The sequence below is a fragment of the Triplophysa dalaica genome, chromosome 5 (genome assembly GCF_015846415.1).
Source record: "Triplophysa dalaica isolate WHDGS20190420 chromosome 5, ASM1584641v1, whole genome shotgun sequence".
Classification (NCBI taxonomy): domain Eukaryota; kingdom Metazoa; phylum Chordata; class Actinopteri; order Cypriniformes; family Nemacheilidae; genus Triplophysa; species Triplophysa dalaica.
Genome location: NC_079546.1, coordinates 17,772,311 through 17,797,824, shown reverse-complemented (window position 1 = coordinate 17,797,824; position 25,514 = coordinate 17,772,311). Strand labels below are relative to the sequence as shown.

The window sequence follows — 25,514 nt, the reverse complement described above, 5'->3', positions numbered from 1 at the left end:
TTCATCTAAGACTGTGTGACTTAAGTGAGTTAATAGATAATTTCTATTATGTATCTTCGTTTACTGTAAAATACCAACATGCAACAGTGTTTCCAATATATTACTTTAAAATGGCTGGTAAAGTCTAACAGTGCCGATAAACGTTTACATTGTTGTCAGTGGTAACATTACATCATGAATATGTTGTGACATTTGTAAATAACAGGTCACAAAGAGGTGGTGGTGGTGTTGGTCTAGTGGGTTAAACCTCTGAACTGGTAAATCAAAGGTTGCTGGTTCGATCCCATCATCCACCACCAGCGTGTCCTTGAGCAAGACACTTTACTCCACGTTGTTCCAGGGGGATTGTCCCTGTAATAAGTGCACTGTAAGTCACTTTGGATAAAAGCGTCTGCCAAATGACTAAATGTAAATGTAAATGCTCAAAGAAGCTGGCTGGTCATGGACGGGGGACAGCAATCTGGGTAACGTCCATTGGCAACGAGGTCGGACAGATACTGACCAGTGTTCTGTTGGTACAGGAGGGGCCAGGACTGGACAGGATGGTTGCAGGTGTCATGGAGCGGTACCGCCAGGCAGCCGTTCCGCCCCCAGTCCTACTGTATGTGGACTGTAACTGTTGCATGCATGAGGGGGCAACCAGCAAGCTGCAGACCAGATTCCGGAAGTGGCCAGACCTCCACATACGGCTGGACATCTGGCACTTTATGCGGAGGCTGGCGGTGGGCTGCACCACAGATGGCAATCCTCTCTACCCCACCTTCATGGGATGCCTGTCCGCCTGCATCTTTGAGTGGGATGAAGGAGACCCCAGCCTGTTGCGGCAGGCAAAAAAACGGCAACTGATGCAGGAGGGTGTGCCAGCTATTACTGACCGTCTGGTGGACAGGAGCATCAGTAAATATCAGCTCAGCCTTTACTTCCCCAGGAGGACACGCGGTGAGGAGGCAACAATATGCCTCATTGACAAGCTACTCCAGGAGCTGGGTGGGGCAACTGGAAGGGACCTTATGGGTGTGCCACTGCTGGATGAGGTGCGCATGGAGCACATCTGGCGTGTGCAGAAACGCCATGTCAGGTGCATCCAGGATGTTTCAGGTATGCCACTCTACACCGAAGTCGGCACCACCTCAAAGGCGGGGGTCACCCTGACCAGGTACCGCTGTGCCAGAGGGTCCAAATCCCTTTCATGCAACTGTAAGTCTCTGTGGCCCCATCGTTGGCAATTGCCCAGCGAGAGGCCTCGTGGCGCAACGGTAGCGCGTCTGACTCCATAACAGAAGGTTGCGTATTCAAATCACGTTGGGGTCAAAGGTTCTTTCTACGTGGAAGGCTTGTTAACAACACCGTGATGCTGATGTCGCACACTGATTGCTGCTAGGAAGTCGTTCACCGAGACTACATTTTAGAACCAAAGGGAGCTTTTTGTACCCACATGACTGCCCACTTTAGCTCTTTTAAATGTTTAAGATTATTTCTATGTAGAGGTTAAAAACGTCAAGATAGAGTAAAGACATCTCATAAAAATTGTCCCAGCTGTACCTTCTGTACTTTTGAGTTGTCAGCACCCAGAACGCAGCACTTTGTGTCCAGCACTTGTTGCCTGAGACCTGAAGGTAAATACTGTTCGCTCACTTGAATTTGGATTGTGCAAAGGATTTAAAATGTAGAAGGTGCCAAAAAGGCTGATAAACTAGATAAGTGGCTATTTGGTTGACCTCCTACACAGCTGACTCGTCAGAGCCACACTGTGAAACAGCAGCTTTTTCATTTGAAAATAACCAATTGAGAAAAATGGTAATTCCCATACCGGGAGTTGAACCCAGGCCGCCTGGGTGAAAACCAGGAATCCTAACCGCTAGACCATATGGGACACCTTAGCTGTATTCTTCCGACCTGGAGGCTACGTGCACTTCAACAGTTTCCCAGCACAGAGGACGCGAAATAACAATCACACATTTGAAGTGCATCGCAGAAGATTGTCTACCTATCTGAGCAGGTGCTGACAATAAACTTGCAACAAGCGGGGGGAAACCAAGAGTCCCAAAATAGGTAGGAGACAACGATGTGCAGAAGCAATCCAACAGAGGCAGATTCTTAAACTCTCTGGTTCTTAGCACAACAACGAAGGCCTGCTGTGAGCGCAGCCGTCCAAAATTAAATTAAACTCACGGTGGTTTCACTCTGCGGAAATCTTTCGTAAAAGGCAGAAGATTTATGCGTAGATCGAGAAACTCGAGCTGCACCCACCAGCTCTCGGCCCAGTGTGCTTCCTATGTTGTACCGCAATGTTCAAGGGGCTAATATTTGGTCGAGGCTCCTACCTGATCATTCACTCTGGGAGTGGACAAAGAGACAAAGTTCTCTTCCATCAACAAATTACTGCAAAAGCCAACTCTGAAGAGATGTTCCTGAAGCTAGCATCCTACCGACCACAGGTACTAGGATCTGGATCTGCCAAGAAATAAAATACAAATCTTCAATCTCCGAACAACTCTAGCTGAATCAGAACAATGGTACTGTTTAGCGTGTTGACACATGGTTCATATGCTCTCCTACTTTGGATAAAAGCAAAAAAAAATGCAAATGGTTAGGGAACGGCGTCCATCTTCCTCCATTGAATTTCTTTTAACCAACAAGTTAAAGTGTGATGATGTGGTGACAGTTACAGTGAACCCGGATAGCTCAGCCGGTAGAGCATCAGACTTTTAATCTGAGGGTCATTGGTACAAGTCCCTGTTTGGGCGATGAGTTTCCCCTTTGTAAGTCCCCTTTACCTTGTGAGCTCTTTTGGCCCCGCCCTCTGTTGATAAAAATAAAATAAAAAGTTTGCTCGTGCGTTGGAGTCGACACATGGGCTTTGAGCAGAGATTTCATCGAGCACATGCGTCAGGAATTCCGTGAGACCTCAGCTAAAGCTACCAATCTTCCTGCTGCAGATGTAGTCATGAAGTCCTGCTAGAGCAACTTTGCCGGAGGGCTGTTGGCTTGCCATAATTGTATAGTGGTTAGTACTCTGCGTTGTGGCCGAAGCAACCCCGGTTCGAATCCGGGTCAAGGCAGGGGGGTCACGTCTCATTGAAGTCCTTCCTTTCCCTTTTTGACATCGTCCTCTTTGCAGCACGACCAAAACCCAGAGGGCCTGTAACCTGTTGTAGTCGTGGCCGAGCGGTTAAGGCGATGGACTTGAAATCCATTGGGGTCTCCCCGCGCAGGTTCAAACCCTGCCGACTACGGCTGCTTGAGAGAGAGATGAAGATCAAGCCTTTATAGACTAGCACGTTTTTCTTTAAGAGCGACTCTGCAACAGATCAACGTGTTGTTGATATAACACAAATTAACAGGTACAGGAGTGCTCGATGGGTTTTCGATGCAACTAGGTAAATAACAATGTAGTAAACACTTAATGTAAATCAATGTGTACATACTTTATAGCCTTTTATATGATTTTACAAATGTTTAAGAGCGACACTGCAACAGATGGCACGTGTTGTTGATATAACACAAATTGACCGGTACAGGAGTGCTCGATGGGTTTTCGATGCAACTAGGTAAATAACAATGTAGTAAACACTTAATGTAAATCAATGTGTACATACTTTATAGCCTTTTATATGATTTTACAAATGTTTAAGAGCACCTCTGCAACAGATGGCACGTGTTGTTGATATAACCATAATTGACCGGTACAGGAGTGCTCGATGGGTTGTCGATGCAACTAGGTATACAACAATGTAGTAAACATTTAATGTAAAACAATGTGTACATACCTTATAGCCTCTAATGTGATTTTATAAATGTTTTCTTTGCAGGGACCTTTAAGGAAAGCACGGGCAGATAAAAGACCAAAGATGAGCTTTCAGGGCAGTGTTTAAAACACGTCTGACTTTCAGCTCCCAGAGCCCGTTACCCGGTTCAAGTGTACTTGATGAACTGCAATCAACAGATGGCATCGCCTCCAGATATAGGACTGAACACCCCTGCATCAGAAAGGTGCACTGAACCCTAAGCCGACAGAACCCTGTAAGGTCTTGACTGTCTGCGAAATGTCACAGCGGGCCTACTGTAAAACACAATGGTGGAAACCGGAAACATTATCATTTGTGACGTCCAACCCAGCGCGACGCGAGACAGTTGGGATTATCTTAAATCACATAAACATTTTAATCATTTTAAAGTCTTCGGATAGCGTGCAGGTGAGTCCATTATCACTTGAAAGAGAATTTGATTGTAACGTTGCTTAGTTTGACACTACGGTTTCATCTAAACCGCTTAAATTGTAATTTGTGGTTTAACACTTAGAAATTAGAAATCGCCATGGCCATTCATTTTGCAATAGCAAAATGCCTTAGGTATATGTACATTAAGTTACAACAACTGTAATAATGTGATGGTGATGATGATGATGAATGTCCAAATTCAGAATGCCAATGCGTTTAGTCAATTTTTGGTTAAATCCAATTGCACTTGTTAACACTAACATGTATATTAAAGGCTTTGGTGAATATTTTAAATTGAGTTTAAACTAAAGTTTTATGATGTTTACCCCTTTGTTTTATATATCTAATAGTGCTGGGCCGTTAACGGCGTTAACGCCGTTAACGCAGTGAGACTATTATCGCGCGTTAAAAAAAATGTCGCCGTTAATCTATTCTCAAAGTTGGGTTGGGATCTGGGTCTATACTACGCAAGCTATGATGACTTTCACCTTGATATTTTAGCGCGGATGTATACCAGCTTAACTGCACTGTACGGGGCGAGAACGAGATTTTTCAACTCGCGTGATTCGCGTCATTCGCGGAAGCAGAAGCAGCCTCATCATCTCATAACCAGGGCTTCATTCGCGCGATTTACGCAGCAAGTAGGTCTATTGGCTCTTTTCATTAACATATAAATCACTCGCGCTTGACGCGCCATTCGCTTTTGGTCTGAACACAACATAACGTTACTGTGAAATTACCGCATCAAACGTGACGTGCTAACATGCTATGAAGCTGCCGGGTTTGCTTCAGGGAATATTATGGTGGTTTTTCTATTATAGTGTTGAGTTTTCTTATATAAAATAATACATTTAGTTAGTTATAGGTTTCATGTATTCTTAGGAAACAATATTGGGCCTCGTGTATAAGTATGAGCTCATGAACACCTGCATGAACAACAAGCATCTTATCTTAGCTGCACGTACACCACAAATAAGTTTTAATAAGGAAGTTTGGTTTGTCTCATAGAGTCAAGGACGCTGGTATCTCTTAACAGTGAGCTCATTTTAACAAAGCTAAGAGTATGAGTCTGAGAACTTGAACATCTGCACACACACCATATATCTTTTAACAGTAAGACGTACACCCCACACACTTTTGTAGGGAAGTCTAATTAAATCGCATTCAACCAAGGATACTGGGTAGCTCTTTATCGCTAAACCATGAGCTCATCTTTGATAGAAACATGGTTAAATCATGTATCGTCCGAAACCCCCAGGAAAGTGTCAAGATAAAGAGGCACTTGTTTTTGAGAGGCACACGCAACCATTCAATCTAAATATGGTAGGACGGAACTATGAGCGCAGAGGGACGGGCTAATGAAAAAGTGATGTCATATGAAACCTGATTGGAAGAAGACGATGTCATGCACACATGATTGGTTTAAACTGTGATAACAACTTGAAAACAATGTATAAAAGATGGAGTCAGATATGTATTCGTTGGATCCCTTCAGATGAACTCTGAATATCCCACTTTGTTTGTCCGGGCAAATAAAGTTTAAACTCTTGGCACCTGGAACCCTTGTCTCTGAGATTTCTTTCTGCGATGGAAGGCCGATTCGCCACAACAATATACATTTTAAAGAAGCTTCCCAATAGAAACATCGACAAGACTAAGGTTGTTTGCACATTGTGCAATGCGGAATTGGTTTAAAAAAAACACTTTCTCTCAACAGGTAGTGGTCTAGCTTTAGTTGAAACCAGTAACTTTGTATTGAGATCTAATGTATTATGGCTCCTGTATGACATATCGCTTGTTGCTCCCTCACTCTTTGTAAATCGCTTTGGATATAAGCGTCTGCTAAATGTACTGTAGGAGCTCTTCCAGTCTCAAGTACCACCTAAACGGAAATCATCCCTTAGCTAATGCGGAAGTAAACACAAGTTCATCTTATTGAACATAATTTAATTTTCATCACCAATTATCATAGTAGAACAGCTTTCTCAAGCAGTTTGTGATGCATTTTGGAAACAGGAGATGAGCCCCTGGTCTAATGCGCCACCTGGCTTGAGAAACCCGTTCTCAAAGACTTACTTTTAGTCATTATTTGGGTAGCACACATATTCTGAATGCCTTCGGCAGAATTCAAATGAGCCATTTTAATCTAGATTAATCTAGATTAATCTTGGAATTAATCTAGATTAATCTAGATTAAAAAAATTAATCTATGCCCACCACTAATATCTAGACATGACTAAGACCGGTAAACCTGACTCGTACTGGCATGACATCATGGTAAAGTATGCCCAGGGGAAATACCACTTTACCACAGGCAAGAAGCCAGGGGCGGAGAAGTGGAAAAATGCGTTGGAAAAAATTAATAACTGCCCATTACACAAACAAACCCGTGCATATGATATCTTTGGCAAAATAATCCCCTGCAAATGTGGTTTTCATAAGGTATGTAATGATAAGGTATGTGATGAAAAGGAATGTGATGATATGGTATGTGATGATAAATGTGAAAAACTCTCATGATATACTAACTCTGTAGTTATTCCAAACCTGTATAAACTTATTTGATTGGTCGAAAACAGAGAAAGATATTTGGACACACAGACTAATACAGATTATGAACAACTCTAAATTAAGTATATTATGACAATATTGTTATACTATCCCTTTTCATATGTTCATCAATACTGGATTTGTTTTATCCATTTTATTTATTTATTTGATATTTAAGAGATGAACTATTTTATCCAGCAAGAATGTAAATTGATTTACAAAGTGATAGCAAGGTTGTAGATGTTTACATTTTTTTTAACAGTCAGCTGAGCAGACAGTTTTAGAGACGCAGGCAGCCCCACAGAGCAGTGAAGCCTCCAGTCAATCCCCACAGCCCAGTGCAGGCTCCAGACCAGCCCCGCAGCCCAGTGCAGGCTTCAGTGCTGGTTTCAGTCAAGCCCCACAGTCCAGTGCAGACTCCAGACCAGCCCCGCAGCCCAGTGCAGGCTTCAGCACCGCCCCGCAGTCCAGTACAGGCTTCAGTACCGCCCCGCAGCCCAGTGCAGGCTCCAGACCAGCCCCGCAGCCCAGTGCTGGCTACAGCACCGCCCCGCAGTCCAGTGCAGGCTCCAGACCAGCCCTGCAGCCCTGTGCAGGCTTCAGCACCGCCCCGCAGTCTAGTGCAGGCTCCAGACCAGCCCCACAGCCAAGTGCAGGCTTCAGTACCGCCCCGCTGCCCAGTGCAGGCTCAAGACCAGCCCCGCAGCCCAGTGCAGGGTCCAGACCAGCCCTGCAGAGCAGTAGTTCAATTAAGTGTGCTCTTTGTAGCGAAGATGTTAATGTGGATGGTTTCAGTGAACATCTTTAAGACAAACATGTCCAAGAATGTTGTGATCAGTGTGATGAAAAAGTCTGGGGTGCAGTTGGACTGTTTAACCACATTGACAAGCATCATCGTTTGATTAGTCTTTCAGATGGGGACAGAACATCCATTGCACAGTCATCTGCATACATCGAAGACCAGCAAAGAGCTCCACAAACTGCAGTACAAACACCATCACAGGACATTACACTAAGGCCTCCAGAAGTAAATTGGCTGAGTTTTCTCCCCAAACAGTTCTGTCGAGTGCTCAAACCACAAGACCAAAAGTGGATAGCTCAGTGTCTGTATGACACCACAGGACGACTGAAGCAGCAGTTTCCACAAAACTGGTTTCATCCACCGAGTCCCAGCAAGCCTACTACTTCAACTCCTGATCCTAGCAGTTACTTTAGGCAGATGATGTTTCTTTGGGCACCAATGAGGATGTGGGGTATTCCTCTGAAATGTACACGGTGCAATAGGAAGATGCATCATTCAGGCATTTATACTAAAGTTAGGGAAGTCATTGATGTTGACTCCACATATTACCTAATTGGAATGGACTACCCTCGCTGCAGTAAATGTATGATACCTGTCTGCCCTTGGAGTTCAGAGATCCTTAAACAGCTGGATCCCTCCCACAGAAATAAATTCCCCGCTGTTCTCACCACTCACCTTGCCCTTGACAGGAAGTGTGTGACTTTGATGAAACCAAGAACTGCAGGAAACAGCTCCAGTTTCTTGAAACAAGCGCTAGAAGAAATTCATAGTGAGGAGTGGGCAAGACGGAGTATAGACTACCTGACAGACTGTGAGCTCCACAAAAAGAGATGTGCCCTGACCCAATCGGAAGTGGTTTATGAGCAGCCCCCGCCTTTTCGCCCCCTACCGCTGGCACAGTGGTTTGAGACTGCCCATGCCAATGAAATCCTGAATCACCTTGATGAGCTTAAGGGTGTTGTAACATCAACATATGGTAGCATCCTGAAGCTTGATGCTACCAAAAAGGTAAACATAAATACACATAAAGAGCCAAATGCATGTTAGATTATATTGAATATACCAAATTGTATTGTCTTAATGCATTTATACAGATTACTAAAAAGCTTGCTGGTGGGATTGCTGACACTGCTACCTGGATGACCAACATTGGTAATGAATTTGGCCAAGTTCTGAACTGTATCCTAACCACTGGTGAGGGAGCCGGCTTAGATGACTTGTGTCAGGGCATTGTAAAGCGATACAGGGATGCTGGGGAGCCAGATCCAGCTGCGATTTATGTTGACAGGGACTGCTGCAGCGGGACAGGTTTGTCAACTCAAGCCATTACTTAACAGGAATGTGTGTGCATTTATACATTTCTAATCCATATAAGCAATAATTTTTGGCATGTGTCTCAATGACAATAAATCATAGATCTGCATGTTTCCCACTAATTTAGGAAAATGGTGTTTAGATGGCATTTTAGGTGTTCATATTTTGTTCATGTTCATTCAGATGCAGAACCCTCTAAAAGCCACCTCTGTCAAAAATGAGATGATAATGTTGATGAGTGAATGATGAGTGAATGCTCTAAAAGTAAAGTATATGTTACTCAAATAATCTTGCTTCAAAGACTTCTAAATAACGCTCAGCCCATTCTGAATTATCTGCTATCTGCTATGGAACTGAACCTAGGAGCCTGATAAAAAATGTTTCTTTAAAAGAAGCGAAATCTGACGGATTTAGAGGCTTAAGAGAATATTTATAAATAGCATTAGCATATTTTAAATGATACAAATTTAAATCTAAGAAGATGTGTAAACTCGCTCATTGTTTCTCATTGGTGTAGGTGTGACTCCAGTTCTTACCTGGTTTCGACCTTGGAAGTTCAAAGTTCGCCTTGATGTTTTCCACTTCATGCGACGGTTCACTGCTGGTCTTACAACAGAGCACCATCCACTGTATGGCACTTTCTGCTCCAAGTTGTCCAGTTGTATCTTTGAATGGGACAAGGATGACTTCTCTCACCTTAAGCGAAAAAGCGAAAAAGAACATACTTTCAAAAAAACATCAGGGGCATATTCCAACAGAGGCCCAATCTTGTCAAGCATCACCTCAAGTGAGCTGGCCAAACACTGCAGGAGGAGGACACGTGGAGTTGAAGAAACTCGTGACTTGATACAAGCATTGCTAGACTCCATGTGGGAACTGACCGACACGACTGGTTTGCGCCTCATTAATCCAGAGAGCATGATGCACGTTTGGGAGGTACAACAGAAACATTTACCCTGCATCCAAGACCCGCCTGGTGTTCAGCTTTACACAAAGCTGGGCTCTGGGTTACAGAAGGGTGACAAGGTTCTGGATGTACTGCGGTGTGGCAGAGGGTCCTCTTCTCTTGAAAGCTTTCATCGCCATCAGTGCACTTTCATTCCAGGTATGGTAACAATACCAAGAATATCATGTCTTTAATTAAGTAGTGTTGTCACAATACAGGAATTTCTAAACTTTGGAAGAATACAACAAAAAACATTTTAAATACGACTTAAAAAGGAGTAAAGTAAAAATAAAGGAATTCAATTTCCACAGGTTTAGTTAACAAGTGAATTAGCTTTAATTGGTAGTCAGCTTTGGTAGTTCGTAGAGGGGTTTATAATGGTATTTTGACAATGTGACACATTTTTCCTTACAGGGTGGAGATGTAATGCTGTACATACTCAGATGTACATGCTTGAGGGTGCATCGAGATGGAACATCAACCGGGCTCTTCAAGCTGTGGACATGAGTGGTACATCACAAACTAAAATCTATGATGTACGTTTAATGTCCCACATTAATGTCCTCAGCAAAAGCTCGGATGTGCACTCCTGCAAGAATTCATAACCCATGGGAAACAAGTAAGATTCAAAACTGTACATTCTCTTACTATAGTAATACCAGGCTTTGCTGTGAGTTTGAATGCTGCCTAAACGCTAACCATTCATTCCATTTTTAATTTATTCAATTTTTAATGGAATGATCATTGCTGTAACGTTGGTCATATCTATTATCTATCTATACTGTTATAAGATGTGTCTGTGTGTTTTCAGCGTATTTGGTTGAGTTGTCTATGTGTGACTTTATTTATTTATGTATTTGTTTAAATCACAATTTCTTTTTTATTCATTTCCAACACCACATTCATCACATTTACTGTTATGATTTAGCCTGATGTATTCCTCTTTTTACAATATGATGCCTCCTTTTGGCAGATGAGCGTATAGCAGTGGAGTACTTGTTGGCACAATCTGGCAGAGGAGACCTACTTTCTCCACTGGAGCCTGGTGAAATCACTCTGCCAGAGATGCAGGTTGAAGTTCAGGAGGATGAGTGTCTGGATGTCACAATATGTGATGCAGCAGACATCAGTTTAAACACACGCACTATTGGCAGTTCCAGCAGTCATGATGATTTATTGACCTCTTCTCTGGTAATATACATTTTCTTGAATTAAATTGAAATTGCATAGGAATGTTAGCTTATATGAGCAATACATGAGTTGTTTTATAATTTATATATTCAATTTAAGTAATGCTCTACAATGTTTAATTGGTACATTTACAAATGTTCAAGTGGTGGCTCTCACAGTCCCGACATTGAAGACATGTCCTGCGCTGGGCCCAGCACATCATCTCCGGTAAAGACTCTAATACGTGATGCTTATGCTTGTAATTTGTGAAAAACAGTTTATCAAAGAACTGTAATCCAGGATTTCGTTTTTTTTGTTGTTGTTTTCTTTGTTAGGACCTTAGATGTGATTCAAGGGGTGTCCCTGGATGGGAGGCGGTGGATAACCTGGCAGGGTACCTTATTAGCCTCAACCGGACTATCACTGCTTTGTCAACCAACGAGATAGCAGAGATCTTGCGGTTGTATTCGTGTCTGCATGCCATTGATCAGTCCCCTTCCAAGTATTCCCTTAAGTGCAAGAAAAGGATCTTGCCAGGTCCTTGGAGAGCTTCTCGAAAGCGTAGTGGCTCAGCCCCTGGTCAGCAAGCAGCTGAGAGGTGAGTTAAATTGTGGTGCACTTGTGTTAAAGGACATTTTTACAGTGTGTGCCATCATAAATTATCCCTCACTTTTCATTTCCATAAAATAAAAATTCCTAATTAGTCTGTATGTTTATAAAGCTCCAATGAACCATAGAATAACATACAAAATGCATTAAATGCATTGTTTTATCCACAGACTATTCATGACCCATGGCCAGGCAGCTCAGAGACCTGATATCAACAGGATTTCAGAATGCATCGCACTCAAGCTTTTGAAGGAATTCAGGGAAGCCAGAAACAGACCTAAAGACAATAAGGGCAAAACCTTTCCAATTACACAGGCAATTGTGATGATGTATTGTCACATCAAGCAGCTGCTTGAAGACTGCCGAGAGCTGCTCGACAAGACCAACCTGGTGCTAGTTACAATCAACAACACTACAGTGTCATCTTGGTGAGTTGGTTATTGCCTTCCTAATTTCACTTTAGTAGCATATTCCTTATAACAACTTCTAAATTAACTATTAGTTTGCATTTGTTTAGAATGGTTTAATTCACAGTGTTTATATAACTCTTGAACTGAAGATGTTTTTTTTTTTTTAAAAAGGCTTCTTGACCGACAGAAACGAACTGATGGGGACACCTTATTGCAAGGAGTGGAGCTTCCCCAGCAAATTGGTATAGCGAAGGAGCCACTGCCAAAGCCAAGGGAGCTCCCATCTGGACCTGTTGAACATGGACATGTTCCCATTGAGTTCAAGGAGCCTGAGAATCGGGAGGGTGAGGCAGTCATTCGTAAACGTAAATATGCACGAAGTGGAACTGCAGTGTCTTCAAATGCACTCACAGGCACTGGGCTAGGAGACACATCTCCATATGACACAGACTATTCTCCTGCTGCACAGAATAATTTCTTCTGTCCTGAGGCACAGGACTTTCCTGGGTGGAATACCTGGTCTGAGTGTTCTGATTGGGCTTTTTCACCCGGGTATCCGTCATCAGCTCCACCCCCACCTCATGGTTGGTCTTCCGTTGCACCCGGGCATCCATTATCAGCTCCACCCCCACCTCATGGTTGGTCTTCCGTTGCACCCGGGCATCCATCATCAGCTCCACCCCCACCTCATGGTTGGTCTTCCGTTGTACCCGGGTATCCATCATCAGCTCCACCCCCACCTCATGGGTGGTCTTCCCTTCCACCTGGGTATCCATCATCGGCTCCACCCCCACCTCATGGTTGGTCTTCCTTTCCCCCTGGTCAACAGCCATTAGCTCTGCCACCACCTGAAAACCGACAACGTGCATGGAGGCTCCACAAGGCAGCACTTGAGGATGAACAGCGTGTGGCAAGAGGGGAGCCACCAAAGAAAAGGCAAACAAAAGACGACTACCACTATCAATGCAAAATCTGTGGCAAGTCAAAAAGCAAACCTACTGGTCATACTCAGCTTAGAGGAAAATGGTACTGTCCAGCATCGGGCCAGAGCATTAAAGAGTGGAAAGACTCTTTGTAGGCAACAAACAAACATTACCATACCAACACCACATTATTTTATTTTTTTAAGAAACTTGTCTTAAATCTAGTTACAGTAAATTTTAAGTAGTGTATTAGGTTAACAGAATTTGAAGGATAGCTCTCTCTATTTCTTATTGTATTCTAGTTATTGTATAATTATTGTTAATATTTAATATTGTATTTAATAAATGTTTACTATTACATCTAATGTATCTCATATATATATAAGGATTTTGGAAGTGTATATTAGATTAGATTAGATTAGATTAGATTCAACTTTATTGTCATTACACATATACAAGTACAGTGTAACGAAATGTAGTTAAGGTCTAACCAGAAGTGCAACAAGCAAGTGCAGGATATACAGTGTGAATAAATACAGAATACAATATTAGGAAAATACTATACAATGGGCATAAAAATACTATTATGAAACTATTATGAAAATACTTTACAGAAGGAATGTTCTATGACAATATTACAGTCGGTATGTATTATGGACAATATATACAGAAGGCTATATACTGTGAACATTAGTGTACAGGTGGTTATGAACAGATAACAATTTAGACTATACAGTAGTGCAAGTGACTTAGGTGTGCATTAATTATAGACATTAGCTATTAAAGTTGCAGTGCAATAGAAAGTTAATGCGGTTATTAAAGGTACGGTGCAGTATATGAGTTAATGCAGTTATTGAAGTTATTGTGCAATAGATCGATTTAAAAAAAAAATTGAACATTACAATTACTTGGATCTAAATGGGCACTTAGGTATTTTGTTGATAAAATTGAATACGTTTTTTTACCTTTTGTACTTATAATATTAAATATACTATAATTTTACTTCATTTGTTGCTCAATTTTTCTTTTCCCCCTTCTTCTTTCTTTTCTTTTTCTTTTCCCCCATCATAGCAGTCCATTTTGCCCCATTTTTGGCCGAGTGGTTAAGGCGATGGACTTGAAATCCATTGGGGTCTCCCTGCGCAGGTTCGAATCCTGCCGACTACGTTTGCGGTCTATTAAGCTCAGATGCTGATTTGTATCTCTAGAGGCGAAAGAGCAAACTTCATCTCGGCCGAGCCCTGTGCAGCCGTCTGTTAGCTCGCTTTGATCGTGTGGTTGGTTAGTACTCTGTGTTGTGGTCTCAGCGAATCCGGATCGAGGCAACTTTTTTGGGGGGGCTTGAATAAACTGCTTCCCGCTCGCTTTGGAAATGTGTTGGTGGCGAACGCCTTCAATCGGGCGAACAACGCACTGCAATTTGTTCAAAAAAAGACCGCGCCAAGCACTTCTTCAGCTGTTCTTTAGAATGTTTAAACCCAGCTCATCCAAGCTATTGGAAAGCGGCAAAGAAAAGGCTTAATCATTTTGGAGGAGGCTTGGCAGAAGAACTTGGCACGCACCGACACAAGCCCAGACAGCTCAGCTCGGTCTGGGAGGAGCCTCCTCATCATTTCTGTCTAACGGCGTGACATGCGGAGATATTGTCCAACCTACTTACGAGGATTATACTTCTCAAATCGTAGTTCTTCTTTCTGTTGTTCACTGCTAGTACACATGCAGAGAAATGAAAAGTCTTTCCGACTTGCATTGAAAATGTGGGGTCGCTACTCCGATTCTTAATCTCTTGGAAACAGTTGCAGTCCGTATTGCGCTTGCTGAGGTGTCAGGCATGGTCCAGCAGTCAGGACTCCTGGTTTCACCCAAGCGGTCCGGGTTTAACTCCCGGCTTTAGAAGCCAAAGTCATCTTTTCTTTCAGTGTGTTTGCAAAGCCGTATTTTTTTAGAGTAAGACTCTGTTGAGTAAGCTCCACTGGCGGGCCTCAGCATTTTGGGGTCAGAAAACTACAGCTGCTCGCCACAAAGCTTCCGTCCCTGGGTGGGCTTGAACCACCATCCTTTCGGTTAACAGCCGAATGCGCTAACCGATTGCGCCACAGAGACGGTTGTCAAGGATTTTGCTTGGACAAGTTCGACAAGTTCACGTTTGTTGCAAGTTAATTGTCAGCACCTGCTCAGATAGGTAGAAAATCTTCTGCGATGCACTTCAAATGTGTGATTGTTATTTCGCTTCCTCTGTGCTGGGAAACAGTTGAAGTGCACGTCGGCTCCAGGTCGGAAGAAGACAGCTAAGGCGTCCCATATGGTCTAGCGGTTAGGATTCCTGGTTTTCACCCAGGCGGCCCGGGTTCAACTCCCGGTATTAGAATTACCACTTTCTCAGTTGGTTATTTTCAAATGAAAAAGCTGCTGTTTCACGGTGAGGCTCTGACGAGTCAGCTGTGTAGGAGGTCAAACAAATAGTCACTTATCTCGTATATCAGCCTTTCTTGGCACCTTCTACATTTTAACTCCTTTGCACAATCCAAATTCAAGTGAGCAAACAGTATTTACCTTGTATTATATGGTGCGTCCTGAGGTCTCAGGCAACAAGTGCTGGACACAAAGTGCTGCGTTCTGGGTGCCGACAACTGAAAAGTACAGAAGGTACATCTGGGACAATTTTACGAGACTTTACACTATCTTGACGTTTTTAACCACACCTCTACATGGAGAAAATCTTAAACATCCAAAAGAGCTAAAGTGGGCAGTCATGTGGGTACAAAAAGCTCCCTTTGGTTCTAAAACGTAATCTCGGTGAACGACTTCCTAGCAGCAATTAGTGTGCGACATCAGCCTCACGGTGTTGTTAACAAGCCGTACACGCAGAAAGAAATCTTGACCCCGACGTGATTTGAACACGCAACCTTCTGATCTGGAGTCAGACGCGCTACCGTTGCGCCACGAGGCCCCTCGCTGGGCAGTCGCCAACGATGGCGCCACAGAGACGGTCAGTTGCACGAAAGCCATCAGGAGACGGCGGCAGAAAGAGACGTCAAATTTGTTGTTCTCGGACAGAGCAACGGTTTGACTTGGAAAGAAACAGCAGAGGTTTGCAAAGTCATAACAACGAACGTCGCCGCATGAAAATATAGCGTCCGTTTTCCGATAGCCGCCTTCGCAGCATAACGGTTAAGTGGTCAAGTGTTCAGTATTTTCCAAGAAGCTGCCTGACTGTTCTGTCACTAAGCCTGGGAACCGAGGCCTAGGTGAAAGACACCAAGATCAAAAGTGATTTGCACGTCCAACGTGGGGCTCGAGCACACGACGCTGAATCTTATCCTCTACCGACCCTGACATTAAGAGTCTCATGTTCTACTGACAGAGCATGCCTGGCATACCTTGCTGCACATAAAAGCTGACAAAGCAGGGATGACCCACAAGGACACTCAAGCTCCCCGTCGGGGAATCGAACCCCGGTCTTCCGCGTGACAGGCGGAGATACTGTCCACTATACTAACGAGGACTGGCTTGCAATTGCGGAAATGTTTTTGTGACGAACTGCAACCGATATCTCATAGCATTCTCTTTGGAAAAGATTAGTTTTTTGATATTGGATGTGTGCAGGAGGAAGGCTGCAAGCTTGGCTAATTTAGAGTGTTGTGCAGACTTTCTGAATCCTCCTTTGGACCTCGGTGGAATTGTCAACACATCATCACACTTTAATTTGTTGGTTAAAAGAAATTCAGTAGAGGAAGAAGGACGCCGTACTCTATCCATTTGCATTTTTCATTTGGCAGATGCTTTTATCCAAAGTAGGAGAGCATATGAACCATGTGTCAACACGCTAAACAGTACCATTGTTCTGATTCAGCTAGAGTTGTCGGAGATTGAAGATTTGTATTTTATTTCTTGGCAGATCCAGATCCTAGTACCTGTGGTCGGTAGGATGCTAGCTTCAGGAACATCTCTTCAGACTTGGCTTTTGCAGTAATTTGTTGATGGAAGAGAACTTTGTCTCTTTGGCCCCTCCCAGAGTGAATTATCAGGTAGGTGCCTCGACCAAATATTAGCCCCTTGAACATTGCGGTGCGACATAGGAAGCACACTGGGCCAAGAGCTGGTGGGTGCAGCTCGAGTTTCTCTTGATCTACGCATAAATCTTCTGCCTTTTACGAAAGATTTCCGCAGAATGAAACCACCGTGAGTTTAATGTAATTTTGGACGGCTCCACTCACAGCAGGCCTTCGTTATTGTGCCAAGAACCAGAGCGTTTAAGAATCTGCCTCTGTCGGATTGCTTCTGCACATCGTTGTCTCCTAGCTGTTTTGGGACTCTTGGTTTCACCACGTTTGTTGCAAGTTTATTGTCAGCACCTGCTCAGATAGGTAGAAAATCTTCTGCGATGCACTTCAAATGTGTGATTGTTATTTCGCTTCCTCTGTGCTGGGAAACAGTTGAAGTGCACGTCGGCTCCAGGTCGGAAGAAGACAGCTAAGGCGTCCCATATGGTCTAGCGGTTAGGATTCCTGGTTTTCACCCAGGCGGCCCGGGTTCAACTCCCGGTATGGGAATTACCATTTTCTCAGTTGGTTATTTTCAAATGAAAAGCTGCTGTTTCACAGTGAGGCTCTGACGAGTCAGCTGTGTAGGAGGTCAAACAAATAGTCACTTATCTCGTATATCAGCCTTTCTTGGCACCTTCTACATTTTAACTCCTTTGCACAATCCAAATTCAAGTGAGCAAACAGTATTTACCTTGTATTATATGGTGCGTCCTGAGGTCTCAGGCAACAAGTGCTGGACACAAAGTGCTGCGTTCTGGGTGCCGACAACTGAAAAGTACAGAAGGTACATCTGGGACAATTTTACGAGATGTCTTTACACTATCTTGACGTTTTTAACCACACCTCTACATGGAGAAAATCTTAAACATCCAAAAGAGCTAAAGTGGGCAGTCATGTGGGTACAAAAAGCTCCCTTTGGTTCTAAAACGTAATCTCGGTGAACGACTTCCTAGCAGCAATTAGTGTGCGACATCAGCCTCACGGTGTTGTTAACAAGCCGTACACGCAGAAAGAAATCTTGACCCCGACGTGATTTGAACACGCAACCTTCTGATCTGGAGTCAGACGCGCTACCGTTGCGCCACGAGGCCCCTCGCTGGGCAGTCGCCAACGATGGCGCCACAGAGACGGACAGTTGCACGAAAGCCATCAGGAGACGGCGGCAGAAAGAGACGTCAAATTTGTTGTTCTCGGACAGAGCAACGGTTTGACTTTGAAAGAAACAGCAGAGGTTTGCAAAGTCATAACAACGAACGTCGCCGCACGAAAATATAGCGTCCGTTTTCCGATAGCCGCCTTTGCAGCATAACGGTTAAGTGGTCAAGTGTTCAGTATTTTCCAAGAAGCTGCCTGACTGTTCTGTCACTAAGCCTGGGAACCGAGGCCTAGGTGAAAGACACCAAGATCAAAAGTGATTTGCACGTCCAACGTGGGGCTCGAGCACACGACGCTGAATCTTATCCTCTACCGACCCTGACATTAAGAGTCTCATGTTCTACTGACAGAGCATGCCTGGCATACCTTGCTGCACATAAAAGCTGACAAAGCAGGGATGACCCACAAGGACACTCAAGCTCCCCGTCGGGGAATCGAACCCCGGTCTTCCGCGTGACAGGCGGAGATACTGTCCACTATACTAACGAGGACTGGCTTGCAATTGCGGAAATGTTTTTGTGACGAACTGCAACCGATATCTCATAGCGTTCTCTTTGGAAAAGATTAGTTTTTTGATATTGGATGTGTGCAGGAGGAAGGCTGCAAGCTTGGCTAATTAAGAGTGTTGTGCAGACTTTCTGAATCCTCCTTTGGACCTCGGTGGAATTGTCAACACATCATCACACTTTAATTTGTTGGTTAAAAGAAATTCAGTAGAGGAAGAAGGACGCCATACTCTATCCATTTGCATTTTTCATTTGGCAGATGCTTTTATCCAAAGTAGGAGAGCATATGAACCATGTGTCAACACGCTAAACAGTACCATTGTTCTGATTCAGCTAGAGTTGTCGGAGATTGAAGATTTGTATTTTATTTCTTGGCAGATCCAGATCCTAGTACCTGAGGTCGGTAGGATGCTAGCTTCAGGAACATCTCTTCAGACTTGGCTTTTGCAGTAATTTGTTGATGGAAGAGAACTTTGTCTCTTTGGCCCCTCCCAGAGTGAATTATCAGGTAGGTGCCTCGACCAAATATTAGCCCCTTGAACATTGCGGTGCGACATAGGAAGCACACTGGGCCGAGAGCTGGTGGGTGCAGCTCGAGTTTCTCTTGATCTACGCATAAATCTTCTGCCTTTTACGAAAGATTTCCGCAGAATGAAACCACCGTGAGTTTAATGTAATTTTGGACGGCTCCGCTCACAGCAGGCCTTCGTTATTGTGCCAAGAACCAGAGCGTTTAAGAATCTGCCTCTGTCGGATTGCTTCTGCACATCGTTGTCTCCTAGCTGTTTTGGGACTCTTGGTTTCACCACGTTTGTTGCAAGTTTATTGTCAGCACCTGCTCAGATAGGTAGAAAATCTTCTGCGATGCACTTCAAATGTGTGATTGTTATTTCGCTTCCTCTGTGCTGGGAAACAGTTGAAGTGCACGTCGGCTCCAGGTCGGAAGAAGACAGCTAAGGCGTCCCATATGGTCTAGCGGTTAGGATTCCTGGTTTTCACCCAGGCGGCCCGGGTTCAACTCCCGGTATGGGAATTACCATTTTCTCAGTTGGTTATTTTCAAATGAAAAGCTGCTGTTTCACGGTGAGGCTCTGACGAGTCAGCTGTGTAGGAGGTCAAACAAATAGTCACTTATCTCGTATATCAGCCTTTCTTGGCACCTTCTACATTTTAACTCCTTTGCACAATCCAAATTCAAGTGAGCAAACAGTATTTACCTTGTATTATATGGTGCGTCCTGAGGTCTCAGGCAACAAGTGCTGGACACAAAGTGCTGCGTTCTGGGTGCCGACAACTGAAAAGTACAGAAGGTACATCTGGGACAATTTTACGAGATGTCTTTACACTATCTTGACGTTTTTAACCACACCTCTACATGGAGAAAATCTTAAACATCCAAAAGAGCTAAAGTGGGCAGTCATGTGGGTACAAAAAGCTCCCTTTGGTTCTAAAACGTAATCTCGGTGAACGACTTCCTAGCAGCAATTAGTGTGCGACATCAGCCTCACGGTGTTGTTAACAAGCCGTACACGCAGAAAGAAATCTTGACCCCGACGTGATTTGAACACGCAACCTTCTGATCTGGAGTCAGACGCACTACCGTTGCGCCACGAGGCCCCTCGCTGGGCAGTCGCCAACGATGGCGCCACAGAGACGGACAGTTGCACGAAAGCCATCAGGAGACGGCGGCAGAAAGAGACGTCAAATTTGTTGTTCTCGGACAGAGCAACGGTTTGACTTGGAAAGAAACAGCAGAGGTTTGCAAAGTCATAACAACGAACGTCGCCGCACGAAAATATAGCGTCCGTTTTCCGATAGCCGCCTTTGCAGCATAACGGTTAAGTGGTCAAGTGTTCAGTATTTTCCAAGAAGCTGCCTGACTGTTCTGTCACTAAGCCTGGGAACCGAGGCCTAGGTGAAAGACACCAAGATCAAAAGTGATTTGCACGTCCAACGTGGGGCTCGAGCACACGACGCTGAATCTTATCCTCTACCGACCCTGACATTAAGAGTCTCATGTTCTACTGACAGAGCATGCCTGGCATACCTTGCTGCACATAAAAGCTGACAAAGCAGGGATGACCCACAAGGACACTCAAGCTCCCCGTCGGGGAATCGAACCCCGGTCTTCCGCGTGACAGGCGGAGATACTGTCCACTATACTAACGAGGACTGGCTTGCAATTGCGGAAATGTTTTTGTGACGAACTGCAACCGATATCTCATAGCATTCTCTTTGGAAAAGATTAGTTTTTTTATATTGGATGTGTGCAGGAGGAAGGCTGCAAGCTTGGCTAATTTACAGTGTTGTGCAGACTTTCTGAATCCTCCTTTGGACCTCGGTGGAATTGTCAACACATCATCACACTTTAATTTGTTGGTTAAAAGAAATTCAGTAGAGGAAGAAGGACGCCGTACTCTATCCATTTGCATTTTTCATTTGGCAGATGCTTTTATCCAAAGTAGGAGAGCATATGAACCATGTGTCAACACGCTAAACAGTACCATTGTTCTGATTCAGCTAGAGTTGTCGGAGATTGAAGATTTGTATTTTATTTCTTGGCAGATCCAGATCCTAGTACCTGTGGTCGGTAGGATGCTAGCTTCAGGAACATCTCTTCAGACTTGGCTTTTGCAGTAATTTGTTGATGGAAGAGAACTTTGTCTCTTTGGCCCCTCCCAGAGTGAATTATCAGGTAGGTGCCTCGACCAAATATTAGCCCCTTGAACATTGCGGTGCGACATAGGAAGCACACTGGGCCGAGAGCTGGTGGGTGCAGCTCGAGTTTCTCTTGATCTACGCATAAATCTTCTGCCTTTTACGAAAGATTTCCGCAGAATGAAACCACCGTGAGTTTAATGTAATTTTGGACGGCTCCGCTCACAGCAGGCCTTCGTTATTGTGCCAAGAACCAGAGCGTTTAAGAATCTGCCTCTGTCGGATTGCTTCTGCACATCGTTGTCTCCTAGCTGTTTTGGGACTCTTGGTTTCACCACGTTTGTTGCAAGTTTATTGTCAGCACCTGCTCAGATAGGTAGAAAATCTTCTGCGATGCACTTCAAATGTGTGATTGTTATTTCGCTTCCTCTGTGCTGGGAAACAGTTGAAGTGCACGTCGGCTCCAGGTCGGAAGAAGACAGCTAAGGCGTCCCATATGGTCTAACGGTTAGGATTCCTGGTTTTCACCCAGGCGGCCCGGGTTCAACTCCCGGTATGGGAATTACCATTTTCTCAGATGGTTATTTTCAAAGGAAAAGCTGCTGTTTCACGGTGAGGCTCTGACGAGTCAGCTGTGTAGGAGGTCAAACAAATAGTCACTTATCTCGTATATCAGCCTTTCTTGGCACCTTCTACATTTTAACTCCTTTGCACAATCCAAATTCAAGTGAGCAAACAGTATTTACCTTGTATTATATGGTGCGTCCTGAGGTCTCAGGCAACAAGTGCTGGACACAAAGTGCTGCGTTCTGGGTGCCGACAACTGAAAAGTACAGAAGGTACATCTGGGACAATTTTACGAGATGTCTTTACACTATCTTGACGTTTTTAACCACACCTCTACATGGAGAAAATCTTAAACATCCAAAAGAGCTAAAGTGGGCAGTCATGTGGGTACAAAAAGCTCCCTTTGGTTCTAAAACGTAATCTCGGTGAACGACTTCCTAGCAGCAATTAGTGTGCGACATCAGCCTCACGGTGTTGTTAACAAGCCGTACACGCAGAAAGAAATCTTGACCCCGACGTGATTTGAACACGCAACCTTCTGATCTGGAGTCAGACGCGCTACCGTTGCGCCACGAGGCCCCTCGCTGGGCAGTCGCCAACGATGGCGCCACAGAGACGGACAGTTGCACGAAAGCCATCAGGAGACGGCGGCAGAAAGAGACGTCAAATTTGTTGTTCTCGGACAGAGCAACGGTTTGACTTTGAAAGAAACAGCAGAGGTTTGCAAAGTCATAACAACGAACGTCGCCGCACGAAAATATAGCGTCCGTTTTCCGATAGCCGCCTTTGCAGCATAACGGTTAAGTGGTCAAGTGTTCAGTATTTTCCAAGAAGCTGCCTGACTGTTCTGTCACTAAGCCTGGGAACCGAGGCCTAGGTGAAAGACACCAAGATCAAAAGTGATTTGCACGTCCAACGTGGGGCTCGAGCACACGACGCTGAATCTTATCCTCTACCGACCCTGACATTAAGAGTCTCATGTTCTACTGACAGAGCATGCCTGGCATACCTTGCTGCACATAAAAGCTGACAAAGCAGGGATGACCCACAAGGACACTCAAGCTCCCCGTCGGGGAATCGAACCCCGGTCTTCCGCGTGACAGGCGGAGATACTGTCCACTATACTAACGAGGACTGGCTTGCAATTGCGGAAATGTTTTTGTGACGAACTGCAACCGATATCTCATAGCGTTCTCTTTGGAAAAGATTCGTTTTTTGATATTGGATGTGTGCAGGAGGAAGGCTGCAAGCTTGGCTAATTAAGAGTGTTGTGCAGACTTTCTGAATCCTCCTTTGGACCTCGGTGGAATTGTCAACACATCATCACACTTTAATTTGTTGGTTAAAAGAAATTCAGTAGAGGAAGAAGGACGCCATACTCTATCCATTTGCATTTTTCATTTGGCAGATGCTTTTATCCAAAGTAGGAGAGCATATGAACCATGTGTCAACACGCTAAACAGTACCATTGTTCTGATTCAGCTAGAGTTGTCGGAGATTGAAGATTTGTATTTTATTTCTTGGCAGATCCAGATCCTAGTACCTGAGGTCGGTAGGATGCTAGCTTCAGGAACATCTCTTCAGACTTGGCTTTTGCAGTAATTTGTTGATGGAAGAGAACTTTGTCTCTTTGGCCCCTCCCAGAGTGAATTATCAGGTAGGTGCCTCGACCAAATATTAGCCCCTTGAACATTGCGGTGCGACATAGGAAGCACACTGGGCCGAGAGCTGGTGGGTGCAGCTCGAGTTTCTCTTGATCTACGCATAAATCTTCTGCCTTTTACGAAAGATTTCCGCAGAATGAAACCACCGTGAGTTTAATGTAATTTTGGACGGCTCCGCTCACAGCAGGCCTTCGTTATTGTGCCAAGAACCAGAGCGTTTAAGAATCTGCCTCTGTCGGATTGCTTCTGCACATCGTTGTCTCCTAGCTGTTTTGGGACTCTTGGTTTCACCACGTTTGTTGCAAGTTTATTGTCAGCACCTGCTCAGATAGGTAGAAAATCTTCTGCGATGCACTTCAAATGTGTGATTGTTATTTCGCTTCCTCTGTGCTGGGAAACAGTTGAAGTGCACGTCGGCTCCAGGTCGGAAGAAGACAGCTAAGGCGTCCCATATGGTCTAGCGGTTAGGATTCCTGGTTTTCACCCAGGCGGCCCGGGTTCAACTCCCGGTATGGGAATTACCATTTTCTCAGTTGGTTATTTTCAAATGAAAAGCTGCTGTTTCACGGTGAGGCTCTGACGAGTCAGCTGTGTAGGAGGTCAAACAAATAGTCACTTATCTCGTATATCAGCCTTTCTTGGCACCTTCTACATTTTAACTCCTTTGCACAATCCAAATTCAAGTGAGCAAACAGTATTTACCTTGTATTATATGGTGCGTCCTGAGGTCTCAGGCAACAAGTGCTGGACACAAAGTGCTGCGTTCTGGGTGCCGACAACTGAAAAGTACAGAAGGTACATCTGGGACAATTTTACGAGATGTCTTTACACTATCTTGACGTTTTTAACCACACCTCTACATGGAGAAAATCTTAAACATCCAAAAGAGCTAAAGTGGGCAGTCATGTGGGTACAAAAAGCTCCCTTTGGTTCTAAAACGTAATCTCGGTGAACGACTTCCTAGCAGCAATTAGTGTGCGACATCAGCCTCACGGTGTTGTTAACAAGCCGTACACGCAGAAAGAAATCTTGACCCCGACGTGATTTGAACACGCAACCTTCTGATCTGGAGTCAGACGCACTACCGTTGCGCCACGAGGCCCCTCGCTGGGCAGTCGCCAACGATGGCGCCACAGAGACGGACAGTTGCACGAAAGCCATCAGGAGACGGCGGCAGAAAGAGACGTCAAATTTGTTGTTCTCGGACAGAGCAACGGTTTGACTTGGAAAGAAACAGCAGAGGTTTGCAAAGTCATAACAACGAACGTCGCCGCACGAAAATATAGCGTCCGTTTTCCGATAGCCGCCTTTGCAGCATAACGGTTAAGTGGTCAAGTGTTCAGTATTTTCCAAGAAGCTGCCTGACTGTTCTGTCACTAAGCCTGGGAACCGAGGCCTAGGTGAAAGACACCAAGATCAAAAGTGATTTGCACGTCCAACGTGGGGCTCGAGCACACGACGCTGAATCTTATCCTCTACCGACCCTGACATTAAGAGTCTCATGTTCTACTGACAGAGCATGCCTGGCATACCTTGCTGCACATAAAAGCTGACAAAGCAGGGATGACCCACAAGGACACTCAAGCTCCCCGTCGGGGAATCGAACCCCGGTCTTCCGCGTGACAGGCGGAGATACTGTCCACTATACTAACGAGGACTGGCTTGCAATTGCGGAAATGTTTTTGTGACGAACTGCAACCGATATCTCATAGCGTTCTCTTTGGAAAAGATTCGTTTTTTGATATTGGATGTGTGCAGGAGGAAGGCTGCAAGCTTGGCTAATTAAGAGTGTTGTGCAGACTTTCTGAATCCTCCTTTGGACCTCGGTGGAATTGTCAACACATCATCACACTTTAATTTGTTGGTTAAAAGAAATTCAGTAGAGGAAGAAGGACGCCGTACTCTATCCATTTGCATTTTTCATTTGGCAGATGCTTTTATCCAAAGTAGGAGAGCATATGAACCATGTGTCAA

At 44.4% G+C, this 25,514-nt stretch overlaps 23 non-coding genes across 23 annotated transcripts; 10 read left to right on the top strand and 13 right to left on the bottom strand.

Moving 5' to 3' along the window:
* Positions 1–1,801: 1,801 nt before the first annotated feature.
* On the bottom strand, positions 1,802–1,873 carry trnae-uuc (transfer RNA glutamic acid (anticodon UUC)). Its single transcript has one exon. It is a non-coding gene; the product is annotated as a tRNA-Glu (tRNA).
* Positions 1,874–2,129: 256 nt separating this feature from the next.
* LOC130421566 (U5 spliceosomal RNA) lies at positions 2,130–2,243 on the bottom strand. The gene has a single exon (XR_008906877.1). It is a non-coding gene; the product is annotated as a U5 spliceosomal RNA (small nuclear RNA).
* Positions 2,244–3,154: 911 nt separating this feature from the next.
* Positions 3,155–3,236, top strand: trnas-uga (transfer RNA serine (anticodon UGA)). Its single transcript has one exon. It is a non-coding gene; the product is annotated as a tRNA-Ser (tRNA).
* A 10,790-nt stretch (positions 3,237–14,026) lies between these two features.
* On the top strand, positions 14,027–14,111 carry trnas-uga (transfer RNA serine (anticodon UGA)). The gene has a single exon. It is a non-coding gene; the product is annotated as a tRNA-Ser (tRNA).
* An 862-nt stretch (positions 14,112–14,973) lies between these two features.
* trnan-guu (transfer RNA asparagine (anticodon GUU)) lies at positions 14,974–15,047 on the bottom strand. Its single transcript has one exon. It is a non-coding gene; the product is annotated as a tRNA-Asn (tRNA).
* A 775-nt stretch (positions 15,048–15,822) lies between these two features.
* Positions 15,823–15,894, bottom strand: trnaw-cca (transfer RNA tryptophan (anticodon CCA)). Its single transcript has one exon. It is a non-coding gene; the product is annotated as a tRNA-Trp (tRNA).
* A 483-nt stretch (positions 15,895–16,377) lies between these two features.
* On the bottom strand, positions 16,378–16,449 carry trnad-guc (transfer RNA aspartic acid (anticodon GUC)). Its single transcript has one exon. It is a non-coding gene; the product is annotated as a tRNA-Asp (tRNA).
* A 604-nt stretch (positions 16,450–17,053) lies between these two features.
* Positions 17,054–17,169, top strand: LOC130421544 (U5 spliceosomal RNA). Its single transcript, XR_008906859.1, has one exon. It is a non-coding gene; the product is annotated as a U5 spliceosomal RNA (small nuclear RNA).
* Positions 17,170–17,425: 256 nt separating this feature from the next.
* Positions 17,426–17,497, top strand: trnae-uuc (transfer RNA glutamic acid (anticodon UUC)). Its single transcript has one exon. It is a non-coding gene; the product is annotated as a tRNA-Glu (tRNA).
* Positions 17,498–18,009: 512 nt separating this feature from the next.
* On the bottom strand, positions 18,010–18,081 carry trnaw-cca (transfer RNA tryptophan (anticodon CCA)). The gene has a single exon. It is a non-coding gene; the product is annotated as a tRNA-Trp (tRNA).
* Positions 18,082–18,564: 483 nt separating this feature from the next.
* On the bottom strand, positions 18,565–18,636 carry trnad-guc (transfer RNA aspartic acid (anticodon GUC)). Its single transcript has one exon. It is a non-coding gene; the product is annotated as a tRNA-Asp (tRNA).
* Positions 18,637–19,240: 604 nt separating this feature from the next.
* On the top strand, positions 19,241–19,357 carry LOC130421541 (U5 spliceosomal RNA). The gene has a single exon (XR_008906856.1). It is a non-coding gene; the product is annotated as a U5 spliceosomal RNA (small nuclear RNA).
* Positions 19,358–19,612: 255 nt separating this feature from the next.
* trnae-uuc (transfer RNA glutamic acid (anticodon UUC)) lies at positions 19,613–19,684 on the top strand. The gene has a single exon. It is a non-coding gene; the product is annotated as a tRNA-Glu (tRNA).
* A 512-nt stretch (positions 19,685–20,196) lies between these two features.
* trnaw-cca (transfer RNA tryptophan (anticodon CCA)) lies at positions 20,197–20,268 on the bottom strand. Its single transcript has one exon. It is a non-coding gene; the product is annotated as a tRNA-Trp (tRNA).
* A 483-nt stretch (positions 20,269–20,751) lies between these two features.
* trnad-guc (transfer RNA aspartic acid (anticodon GUC)) lies at positions 20,752–20,823 on the bottom strand. The gene has a single exon. It is a non-coding gene; the product is annotated as a tRNA-Asp (tRNA).
* Positions 20,824–21,427: 604 nt separating this feature from the next.
* On the top strand, positions 21,428–21,544 carry LOC130421540 (U5 spliceosomal RNA). Its single transcript, XR_008906855.1, has one exon. It is a non-coding gene; the product is annotated as a U5 spliceosomal RNA (small nuclear RNA).
* A 255-nt stretch (positions 21,545–21,799) lies between these two features.
* On the top strand, positions 21,800–21,871 carry trnae-uuc (transfer RNA glutamic acid (anticodon UUC)). Its single transcript has one exon. It is a non-coding gene; the product is annotated as a tRNA-Glu (tRNA).
* A 512-nt stretch (positions 21,872–22,383) lies between these two features.
* On the bottom strand, positions 22,384–22,455 carry trnaw-cca (transfer RNA tryptophan (anticodon CCA)). The gene has a single exon. It is a non-coding gene; the product is annotated as a tRNA-Trp (tRNA).
* Positions 22,456–22,938: 483 nt separating this feature from the next.
* On the bottom strand, positions 22,939–23,010 carry trnad-guc (transfer RNA aspartic acid (anticodon GUC)). Its single transcript has one exon. It is a non-coding gene; the product is annotated as a tRNA-Asp (tRNA).
* Positions 23,011–23,614: 604 nt separating this feature from the next.
* On the top strand, positions 23,615–23,731 carry LOC130421539 (U5 spliceosomal RNA). The gene has a single exon (XR_008906854.1). It is a non-coding gene; the product is annotated as a U5 spliceosomal RNA (small nuclear RNA).
* Positions 23,732–23,986: 255 nt separating this feature from the next.
* On the top strand, positions 23,987–24,058 carry trnae-uuc (transfer RNA glutamic acid (anticodon UUC)). The gene has a single exon. It is a non-coding gene; the product is annotated as a tRNA-Glu (tRNA).
* A 512-nt stretch (positions 24,059–24,570) lies between these two features.
* trnaw-cca (transfer RNA tryptophan (anticodon CCA)) lies at positions 24,571–24,642 on the bottom strand. Its single transcript has one exon. It is a non-coding gene; the product is annotated as a tRNA-Trp (tRNA).
* A 483-nt stretch (positions 24,643–25,125) lies between these two features.
* On the bottom strand, positions 25,126–25,197 carry trnad-guc (transfer RNA aspartic acid (anticodon GUC)). Its single transcript has one exon. It is a non-coding gene; the product is annotated as a tRNA-Asp (tRNA).
* Between the last annotated feature and the right edge of the window lie 317 nt (positions 25,198–25,514).